General features: G+C 36.5%; 1 non-coding gene across 1 annotated transcript; it reads right to left on the bottom strand.

Annotated features, from left to right (window-relative positions):
• Nucleotides 1-8,072: 8,072 nt before the first annotated feature.
• On the bottom strand, nucleotides 8,073-8,178 carry LOC147493660 (small nucleolar RNA R71). The gene has a single exon (XR_015200638.1). It is a non-coding gene; the product is annotated as a small nucleolar RNA R71 (small nucleolar RNA).
• Nucleotides 8,179-12,440: the final 4,262 nt, after the last annotated feature.

The following is a 12,440-nucleotide window of genomic DNA, read 5'->3' as shown; positions in this document are numbered from 1 at the left end:
TTCTCTGGCCCAACCCATGGCTCCAAGCCCATGCACGAATTTTGGATCTGGATGTATAAAAACAAAAGCTTAGCTCTTTGTTAATGGTAGCTAGTTAGACCTAAATTAAGATATAGAATTCTAGATCTAGTTTAATTAATTAAATTAAGTTTTAGTTCCATTTAAATTCTTGTTTTAGATTAAATCTCTGAATCATTGTTCTTGATTGATTAGTTAAATAAAGTAGTATTTTTATCAAGTTCGAATTTGTCATTTCCATTTTAGATCTAAATTCAATTCTTGTCATTGTTTTATTCCACCATTAAATTAGATTCATTATTGCTAAATTAAGTAATTCTCAATTTCTCACATTATGTTTAGTTTAGATTCAATGGTAAATGTTAGATTGATGACTCAAGGCTAAACCTCCATTAGAGGGGTTGATGAAGCCTTGATGAAACCTTAGTTGTTTAGTATAGAAACGCGTTGTAGCATCTATTCCACTCTAGAAGGTCGCGTTTAGCCATGAGAATGGGTGGGCTTAACCTCACATGCTAGTTAGTACTTGGTAGAAATGCCATGAACACTAGGGATTAGACTCGGAATTCTTGCCGTGAAAACGTAAGAATCGAGATACCACAATCTGTACTAGGTCATTAAGTTGGATTCGAGGTGGATTCGATTCCCCTCTAATTCCTTTATCTAGAGTCAAACAATAGTATTTCCATAGCATTTGTAGTTAATTTCTAGTAATCATCTTAATTAAGTATCGTGATTATAATATTTAAATAAAGCTCTCATTGACTTAAGAGCGACTAGTTAGACTTAGAAAACAATCCATGCTAGAGAACTAGGAGTGGAACGAACTTCGTACTCCATTTAGTGCAATTCGCATTGAGAGTAGAAGCTTTGATAATTGACACGTAAAAGAATAAGTTTAGTTTACTTACGTTGTGAATTAATAGTTCATTTCGTAGGTAAACTACTCATTTTACATTTATCAGTGTTCTCTACCATAAATTTGGGCCATTTGTCACTTATTATATACAAAGATAGAAACCATTTATTCTCATGTAGATCGTACTCTATAAGCAACTTGTCCCACCATGACTCAAACTCCTCTACAGTTTCAAGATTGTAAACGCAGTTTCTAAAATCATCTGGGAATTTTGATTGGTTGGTGAAAAAATGAAGCAAGTGTTTTTTAGCATCCTGACAGATGTGCCACAAACATAATCTATGATAAATTCCTGGAAATACTGCATAGATCGCATTAATTATGAATTGTGCCTAATCAGTGAAGATTACCTTTCGCTTTTTAGCACCCGTTGCTTCAAGGAACTCTCGAACAACCACACAAAGCTACTTGTTTTCTCATTTGACAATAATGTAGCACCAAAAAAACATGTTTGATGATGTGAATTAACCCTAACAATTGGCACAAAAACAAAATCATAACTATTTGTACCAAAGGTTGTGTCGAAACAAACAACATCACCAAAAAAAATGGTAATCTGACCTTGATTTTGCATCAGCCTAAAAACACGCAAAAAAGTGATTATCATTATTGTGTTGCGTAGAGTAGAAAAATGATTTGTTCTCTCATTTCTTCTTGCAAAAATAGTCGAGAAGACAATTAGCATCTCCTTTCTTTAAGAATGTAGTATGCACTTTTGTTACATAATTTTTGACATCTGATCGAGTAAAATTTAAGTTCTGAGATCCTCCGGCCAGCTTCCTTGCGAAAGTAAGAATGAATTTCACCTGTCTTTATCCCTGCAGCACACTTATTTGACATCAAAGCAGCTTGAGTAGGCTTAAAACCTTTTTGTGATTTTAATAAATGAACTCTAGTTGAAGGGAACAAGTCATGATTGTGACCTGGAATGAATTGTGTTATGTGATATTTTCAATCTTCTCCAATCTTGATCTCAAGTATAGCTGGACAACCAGTTCTTGACATTGCTTTTTTTTTTACTGGAGTTCTTTTTTTACTTGGTTTGCCTTCAAATGAACAATAGAATTGTCTTCGAATCAACTTGTCATTAGGAAGTTTGTAGAACTTGTGTCACCTTATACTAAAACCAGCGTCGAGCGCATGCAAGTTGTAAAAGTCGTACGCATCTTCTTCTGAGTGGAAAATCGTTCCCAATTGAATACTAACATCATCTCGCATTTTGTCTTCCACATTCTCGTCAAGAACATCTTGTCTATAAAATTCACCCAACTCAATGCCATTTTTATCAAACATATGCTCCTCCTCGTTAAGATTATATTCTGATTCGCCATCGATTTGTTCCATCATGTAATAGATTTGGAGAAGATAGATTCTCTTCGAGAGCCTTTTTGTTGTTTGTTTGTTGTTTTTTTCTTTTTTTTAGGGGAAGAAGAAAATCTCACGCCAATAGATTGGTGAGAATCCTCTTTCACTCGTTGTTTCTTAGTTGAGTTTGTTTTTTTTTTGGTAACCATCGAGAGGAAATCTCGCAAGACGTACTTGGTATAATTGGAAGGGGGCTTTTACTGAATATAGGTAAACATATAGAAGTTTAATGTAATACGACCTCCTCAAATGCTTAGTTCCTATTGGTTGTTGGACAACTAGGATAGCTTCCATTGGAACAACAAAACTGGACTTGTTATCTATTATACACTAGCATAAGTGCACGTGCTTTGCACATCCATATCAAAAACAAAAGAAGCTTATCCCCCTATACACCCAAAAAGCATGCATTCCAAAATTAATTTGCTATGACCTAATTTAAACGTGTTTAACTTGCACATAAAATAAGTAAACAAACATTGATGACAGATATTAGGAGATATACACAAAAACAATTTAGTAAACTTGAAGAGTTCTTAGCTTACTTATTCTGAAAAAGTAAATATTAAAATTATTAAACTGTATGTAAGATACAATTGAAAGTTGTTGAAGGCAATATATTCAAATTACAAAGAAACACAACATAAAATCAATATAATAGCGATAAAATCTGGTTTGTTGTCTCCATGTCTTAGTAACAATCCATGACCTGCAACACAATTAATATGAATTAGTTGGAGTATGAAGTAAGATAAGCATGGTAGCATTTCAAAAAATAAATCATGGTAGTAACTGATCAGCTCCAAAATGTGGGTTTTATTATCCTTATATTATTGCATTACAGCCCGTCTTACGTTTAATGAAAAGACAACTCATAACTTTTATTGTCTTTTTCAAGTTACGGAGAATTTCAGACCACTTATCATAAAAGCTGCGTCTTAACACCTAAAAGAGCCTTAATCATGCTTATTAATTATGAAGACCAGAAGTTGCTATGAAAAAGTGCTGAAAAAGTCAAAGTTAACGGTCAAAGTCAATGGTGAAAGTCAACGGTCAAAGCCCTCAACTCAGAAGGCCAGAGATGGAGGCCCTTATCTAAAAGTATGGCATTCTCAAAAACCTACCTTGGTCAAGAAGAAATAAAAAAACAAAAGCAAAAGTGAAGTGTGAGGTGTCTCAAAAGTGATGGAGGAGGGCAAATCAGTAAAAGGCAAAAGTATGGGTATATAATCTAAAAGTTAGGGAGAGAGAAGACATCCATTATTTTAGGGTCCAAACCATTTGGTATGTAGGAATTAGTCTTGTTTTCAATTCAAGTCTTTTACTTTATTGTTCTTCATTTCCTTTTATTTAATTAAATCTTGTTATTTTGCTTTGTTTGTTTCAATCAATCAATCTTATCTTGTTGTTCTTGTTTCAATCTTCAATCAATACTTATTTCAATGTTTTCATCTCATTTACATATCGAACAACTTGAGTTTTCATGTTTTCATTAGTTTAAACTAAACAAGTCTTTCTACCTTTCTTCTTCTTAACTCCTACACTCAAACTTTAAACAATTTAGGATGAATCTCACTTCTTACAATACTCTTTTGAAGTTACACACCACTTACACAGCTTCAAATGGCACCGCCGTCATGAATTGAAGGAGCAAGAGTGCTTGGTTGAGAATCCAAATAGGAAACAACATTCTCATATTTCCATTTCTTTATTTTTTTTAATTTTTCTTTGTTTTATTTCGTTGTTTTTTAGTACTGATTTATTTTCTTGCAAATTAGGGTTTGGGATCAACAAGCTGGAGAGGAGCTGAAGCAATGGATACAAACCTATAGAAGTTCGCCGAAACCGGTAGGGCGACCGTGCCCTAGCTAGCGGGCGACGACTGCAGGCCCACATTGTTTGGACTTTTATAATTTTATTTTAAGAGTTCCAAATGAACTATAAACATACAAATTTTCAAGATTTATTTTCCTTACTCATGTGTCTTTTGTGTAAGCTTAGAGTAAGGGTTTCATCTGACCTAAATACTAGGCTAAGGTCACAACTGAAATAGATTTAAAGGGAACCAGTGAGAAGGATTTTTGTTTTGAACTTTTTGTTTTGACTTCCTATGATAAATTAACATGCAAGACAAAGTAAAAAAAAACTAAACTTTAGTTGTTTTCAACAAGAAACTAGAGAGAGAGAAAGGAGAGGATAAATCTACTCATGCAAGAATTAGTTACATAGTTTTTAGGCAACAAGATCACTACATCTCTAATCCGTTTTGGGTTCATAGACAAACCCGAAAACGGATTCAAGTCTCGATCCCTAGCAAGATGCTCATCTTTGAGTCTATCTTACTAGCATGAGGAGTTGAACTTATATTTCATCTCTGAAATACCATCTCAACTCCTGGTCTCATCCTACATCAACCTAGCAAATAGAGGAATCTGAATTCTCCAGGAGCTCACGTGCACGATGCATCCCATCGTTATATGGTTGGTGCATGCGAGTTCATCTTGAGCTCCAGACTTTTAATTTGGTTGGACATTACCATTTTCGTGTAGGAGGTCAAATGAGTCCTAATTTCCTAAGTAGTGATACTGGAATCCTAATTCGTAACATGATCCTCACATGAACATCATTAACCCTCCCCTTGGAGGGTTTTAGTTCATGATCATGGGAATTGAAATTATATGTTAATTATGCTAGGATAATATAAGAATGGAAGAAGAAGAAAAATAGAAAAGACCTGATTTTACTTAAGAAAATGAGAATTTATTTCTTAGAACACAAGTGTTGCCACCATTAAAGATATTACAAGAACTTACAAAAGCTAAAAATATAAAACATGCATGAATTAGAATGAATGCTCCATCTCCCAATTTAATACATATGAGAGCATTCTCTCATCCTTCCCACGTGAGCCACCTCCCACATTTACACCTATCTTATCTTCTAATCAAAACAAGCAAAAACTAAACACTATTTATCCACAAAAGTCTAGTCAAAGCATTTAAAGAAATGCAAGGTGTCAATTTGTGCCAATAATTTGCACATTTTGCCTGGACTTTTTTTTTAAAACAAATAAGCTAGGGTCAGGCAGACCCCCACCTATATTAAACTCAATGTTTCTGATAAGAGCCCAAAACTGTAGTTTTAACCCCTTAACAATAATACTTTTAGACCAATTATGCGAGTAATAAATAAGAGCTAATGCTGATTATGTGCTTTTATGTATTTCAGGCATTGAAGTCAATTATGTGCAGAAATGTGTTACTTTGGCGAGATAAAGGAGCAAGGGTTGGTTGCTAAGGAGTTCTGTAATTAAAGGGCAAGATTCAAGGAGAAAAAGCTTTTAAAAAAGCCCCGTCAAAGCTGAAAAGTCAAAGTCAACGCGGGCAGAAACAGCGCACAAAAGTCAACAGAATTTCCGAAGACCGTATCCTTGGACTCAGACCTCGGAATTGGGCCTACCTTATGTCAAAACGACCGGCTCGAAAAGAGATTTCCAATGGTCCAAAGACTTGACCCAATAAGAGGAGCAGAAGTGGACAAAAAGTCTGTTGAACTCAAATCCGGCTGAAAAGAGCTCTGTGGACTGAAGAAATTGGGCTTTGGGCTCGATTTTCTGGCCCAAAACATGGCTCCTCAGCCCATGCATGAAAATGTGGATTTTGTCTCCTCCATTTCAACACACAAGACTTAACTCTTAAGATATAATTAGGTTAGGTAGCAAGTAGCCATTAGAGAATAATCTAGATCTAGCGTTGAGAATCCATTAATTAGTTTATTAATTAGTTTTTATTATCTTGTTTTAATTTAGTATTTGAATCAATTGTTATTTATTTATTAGATCAATAAAGTAGTTTGTTCTTTATAATATAATTTCATTTCATTAATCATTGTAGTTTCAATTCCTAGATTTAGTCATTTGTCATTATTAGTTTCAATCAAATCTTGCATGAGTAGTTTCCATTTGAATTCAAATAAGCAAAGTTAGAATCTTTATACCATGTCTTGTTTAATTTCATTGGGAAATGATAGCATAATGATTCTAGGCTAAACCTCCATTAGAGGGGGTTGAAGAAGCCTTGATGAAGCTTGATTTGTGTTAACGTAGAATAGTCGTAATTTTTATTCCATTCTAGAAAACGATTAGTTCACCATGAGAATGAGTTTGATTGTTTCACATGCTAGATGTTAGTTGGTAGAGATTACCATGAACAACTAGGGATTAGGAAGAACCAATTGTTATGCGAAAGCAGTTCAATTCGGATTATGACGATTCTTCGTTAGTAAATTAAGTCGAGTTAAGGTGGAATCATTCCCCCCTAATTCTTTATCATAGATTCAATTTAGCATTTCATAGTTGAATTCATATCTTGTTAGTTTAATTTGCATCGTAATATAAATTCCCACCATTACTCTCATTTAACTTTGGATAGATTGATAGTCGTAGGAAACATTGAATACTAGTGAACTAGGAGTGGAATGAATCTTTTACTCCAACTCTATTTCGATAGAATCGTGAGTAGAATAATCTTTGATAAACACACACGAGTTCAGTTTTAGTTTTACTTGCATTTAGTTTCATCGCTTATTTGTGAGTAAAACTATTCAATTTTATGTTTATCAAATGGCACCGCTGCCATCTTAGTTCCCGTTAGTATTGTTTTCTTTAGTATTGTTAGTTTTCCAAAGTCTCATAACCCACCCACCCTTGTTTGATTCTAACTGTGGTTGTTTGTTTCAGAATTGAATTTTTCCTCGCAGGAATACACGGAGCGCGACCCGCGCCCTACTAAGGCAAAACTCGAGCGCCCCCTGCGCCTAAGCGCCTGGAACTTGAGTTTTACCTAAAGCGACCTGCTACTACTAAAAAAACTTCGAAATGCCCCCCACCCCTAAAGCACTGAACTTGAGTTTTACCTGAACGCGACCCGCACTTTGCCAAGGCAAAACTTCGAAGCCCCTAAAAGCGCTGGAGGTCGAAGTTGGACTGAAGGCCAGCGACCAGCCCCAACCTAGGGTCTGATTCGGAGCGACTGCGCCTCTACTCTGAACAACCCGATTCCATAGGTTAGTTCAAACTTCTATTTTTTCAAGTTATTTAGTGTTCTAACTTGTTAAATACAATGAACTCACATATACAAGACGTTATTCATAAGCGAAGCAAATAGGCATTCATATACTTCTTTCTTCTACACCTCGCATCTCCTGTTAGAGGTTCATACTAGCATATCAAGATTGTTTGGAGTGTTGTCGTGTTTAGTTAAGATTGGTCTTAGCCTTGCATGAGATTAAGGTTTGGCCGGAGAAAAACGCCTAACGTAATCAACCGACAACGTCAACAAACACGCCTTTCTAGTATACCACTCACTACACCTCTAGCTAATATACCACACACCACACCTGAAATAATTGTTGAAGAAAGAGAGTCTCCTCTCTCTGACTTTTACAAAGCCTTGAATGATAGCCCAAAATCTTGCATCGTTCTATCAGACCCAGTGGGGGATTTTCGAATCCCCCCAAATATATTTAATTTGTTACCCGTTTTTCATGAGTTAGACCATGAAAAGCCTTATCAGCACATGCGTAGGATTGACCTAGTCTTTACTATATTCCACCATCCTATGGTTGGTACTGAAAAAATTAAACTGAGGGTATTTCCTTTCACCCTAGCCAATAAGGCGACGTCTTGGTTCACTGCCCAAGCGCCTAATTCTGTGGACTCATGGGCCAAACTTGTTCAACTATTTATGGAACATTTTTACCCACCCAGATGAAATTTTTTCCAAGATTCATTTCTTTCAACAGAATCCTCATGAATCATTTTTAGAGGCTTGGAATCGTTTCACTGATCTTCTTATAGAGTGTCCACACCATAACCTCGCGAAAGACACGTTAGTTCGTGCCTTTTTCAAGGGACTTTTACATCACCACAAAGCAATGCTTGACATAATGAACGGGGGTAGTTTCCTCAGTAAAGGAGCCTCAGAGGCTTATAAATTTCTAGAAGATCAAACAAAGCATAATAATAACTTTGGGGGTAGTGCCAATATCCCCCGTTCCGCTAGTTTTTCTTCAACAGTTAAGGCCGTCGGTATGTTTGAGATGAAACCCGATCTTGAGCTTAAAAATTTAATCAAATCTCTCACTAAAAAGGTAGAGGCTATTGCTGTTCAACAAAAGCCTACCCCTGTCATGAATGTCAACTATATTCCCTGTAATTTCTGTTTGAGTCCTGGGCATCTCGACTCCTATTGTCCTCTAGTCTATGAATATCCATCCACACAGCCGGACAATGTTTATTCCATTAATAGCGAACCTAACGCACCTTGGAGACAAAACCCCAATTTCGGTTGGCGAAATAATCATCAAGTTACACCTCCAGGGTATAATAATCAAAATGTTAGGCCATCACCCAATTACAACCAAGCTCCCCACAGACAAGGACAAGGACAAGGTAATTATAATAATTATAACAATAATAATTATAATGCTAATAGAGGTATCGTTCCAATTAATAATAACTATCACAACCCACCTGTTATTAATCAACGTGAGATAGTTCCAGTCACACCACCTGTGACCACTACACCTACACAACCAGATCATCTTGACGCCTTCATACAAGTTAGCCAACAACTTTTCCAATCCATGGCTCAATCTAACCAATAGATTTTACAATCCATTAACCATTTAACCCAACAGTTAGCCCAACCAAAAGGCGTGTTTCCAGGTTAAGCGTTACCTAATCCTAAAACACCAAACACAACCTTTGAGATAATCGGTAATACTAGTAATGAAAATAGAAACGTATGTGAGTTAAATGCTATCACCACTCTCCGTTCTGGCAGAGTGGTTGATAACAACGTAACTATGTCTATAGTTACCCCACCACTAGGCCCTACACCGGCTATTGAACTAGATACCGAAATAGTAACTGAAAAACATACTCCTGTAGAGGTACCAGTTAAACCCCAACCTAAGAAACAAAAAGGCAAGGTTAAACATCATGTTGATCCTTATGCTAAATATAGAGAGAAACCACTGTTTCCCCAGAGATTAGCAATGTTAACCAAGGATACGAATTTCAATGAGATTAGGGAAGTTTTTAAAAATCTAACGATAAACCTTCCTTTTCTTAGAGCGATAAAAAAGTTACCTCACCATGCTAAGTTTCTTAAAGAGCTGTGCGCTACTAGGCGTAAGACAAATATTCCTAAAGACGCCTTTTTAACTGAACAGTTCCCAACTATATCTGAAAATAATGGAATCGTTAAGTACAATGACCCTGGTCGTCTTACTGCACAATGCACCTTGGGGGATAATCACACGACAACTGCTCTATTAGATCTGGGGGCGAGTGTTAACTTACTCCCTTATTATTTATATAAACAAATCGGTCTATAAGAGATGCAACCAACGAAAATGATGTTGCAATTAGCGGATCGTTCTATTAAGTATCCTAAGGGTGTGGTTGAAAACGTGTTAGTTAAAGTTCAAAATTTTTACTACCCAACCGACTTCATTATCCTTGACACAGAAGTCACTAATGAATCTGTTCCTATCATTTTAGGGTGTCCCTTCTTGGCTACTGCCAACGCGCTCATAAACTGTCGCAATGGTTCGATGTCCTTATCCTTTAGCCATCTTTCTATTGAGGTAAATGTTTTTAAGACGATTCAACAATACCTAGATACGACTGTAGATGGAGAGGTTAGCATGATCGAGAGCTTTGCTCGAGATTATTTTGAGAACACGCTTCCTGATAGTCAGATGCCCAAATTTCTTTTCTTTGGAAGTTCAGACTCCGACGTTTTCGTCCCTACACTAGTTGATACCCATCTTATGGATGAGGACGAGATTGATGACTTTCTCAAAGATACAGAGGAATACCATAGTAATGTGGATGTGACCAAGCTGGATGAGGAATTCGACCAGTTTCTTAGAGCAGGTGATAATTCACCCTATCAAGAACTACCTTGCGCACCATCCGCCTCAATTCCCCTCCTTCCACCTTTTCAAAGGAACTTAGAGTTTGTACTTGATCCTCTTGTTTCTCCTATGCTTCATGATTTTCTAAACTCTCCTGTTAAGAAAATACTACCTAAATAGACACCTGACACTTTCATTTTCAGTTGTGTGATAATACCAACCCATGCCACAAATGAGTTTTATGCTAAACCCACATTCTCATTTTTTCAATTCCTTACTTCTAAAATTCATCCATATCCACCATATCTTCCACAACCATCCATTTTTCCACACTCATTCACTTGGCCACCATTTCGTTGGAGGAAAAAGAAGGTGCATGCTCGGTTACGTTCTAGATCTATCAAACTTCGCTTTAATTTTACTAAGCTGCATCATAGAAAATCTTGGTGCTTGATTCTATTTGGGGGTGCATTCCATGTTATTTATTTATGGACAGACCCACAACTATTTTGGTTGTTGATATATGGTAAACTGTATGTTAAGTATATACATATGTTTTCAATATAGTCTTGAGTATCTGACTATAAAAGACTCATTTTATTGTTTGGTGTACTTCCTTACAATTCCATATATTGGTTAGTACACCATTCAGGTAACTGAGCCCTCTCTATGGAGTATGTGGCTTTAAGTACCGGATCCTAAGTCCACGTTTAACATAATTCACGTTTTCCACTCTTGCATGTTTTCTCGGTTTTTGAGTCATGTTCCTCTATGGTGTGAATTATGTCCTTATTGCTTTTCATTTTTCTTATATTAAATCTTATTCATAATAAGAAAAAAAATATCAAAACCATAAAAATAGTAATCTAAGAAGTCTCAGGAATCTGACTTTAAAAAACCCACGTTATAACAAATTTTGAAACTCTGTTGTATAAATTTGTTTGAGGGTGGGGTATTCATTTTTCCGTCCTTGATTGCTCAACTTTCCATTTGTGTTGCTTAGGCCGTTTAATCGTATATCGATTCGGGTTGACATTATCTATGAATTTAGATTTCATTCATTCGCATAATTTAAGTCACACACGCACTACGAGGCATTTTCCATTTTCTTATATGTCATCGACAACTGGAATAGAGTGTTTTATAGATCATTGGATTGGAAATTCTCTCCTGATCATTTCCATATCTAATTCCCATAAATCGGACCGGTAACGAAACGACAATTTTAGTTTGAAGTTACGCAAAAAATCGACAAATTTTGAAAATCGAATTGGGTTTGGGCCCAATCTTGCACGCACGTGCGTCTCCATTTTCAACCCAAAAACAGAATCACGATTTCTTCCCCACCACCATTAACAAAGCTTTACAAACCCTAAACAAAAATAAAAATAAAAAAAAATAAAACAACCTAACTATACCCACGCCCAACAATTTAAAACAACCCCAAATCTTCTCCAAACTATTACCACCACCATCTCCATCAATTTCAACCACCAAAAACATAAAAATATCCAAAAAATCGAACTGCCACCGCCACCACCACACCTCCTCCCATTAGTTTTAGTGAGTTGATTTCAAACTCCATCCCCACATTGCTTTTAAACCTTCCAATCGTTCCAAAAACTCAATGGCGTAAAGAAAAAGAATTTTGCTGGAGCAAGCATTTACGACCGACCGCTTCACGCTGTTTTACGATGACGAGATGATTAGGAGGGATTGGAGTAGGTTGTGGTACTCGACAAATGATTTCTATCACTCCGATTTGGTGGAACAATTTTATAGGACGAGGGAGTTGAATGAGAATAGAATTTTTGTGAAGGTGGCTGGGACTAGGAGAGATATCTAGGAGGTTGATGGCTGAGATTTTAGGCATTCCGCCTAGAAGCCATCTCGACGCCGCATTGCAGGAATCCCAATTTGTTGGGATCGAGCCTTTAATGAATGCGATGGTTGTGGAAGGAAACTACAATGCGAGCTCGCATTGTGTTCGCCAGTCGTCACTGTGAACCAACCAGCTGGCTGTAGCTCAGTGGATTGGTAGGAATGTCATGGGAAAAGAAAAGGTTAGTGACATTAGTCTGAACTGCCTTCACATTCTATGGATACTCCAAGAGCAGAAGTATGAATTCTGTATTCTCGAGTTTTTGATTGATATGATTAGGGGAGTTGGGAAGAGTATTGCACCTCTCCCCATTTTGATAACAAAGATCAT

Source organism: Coptis chinensis, chromosome 6, assembly GCF_015680905.1.
Source record: "Coptis chinensis isolate HL-2020 chromosome 6, ASM1568090v1, whole genome shotgun sequence".
Taxonomy (NCBI): Eukaryota; Viridiplantae; Streptophyta; class Magnoliopsida; order Ranunculales; family Ranunculaceae; genus Coptis; species Coptis chinensis.
This window is presented reverse-complemented; position numbering and strand designations above follow the sequence as displayed.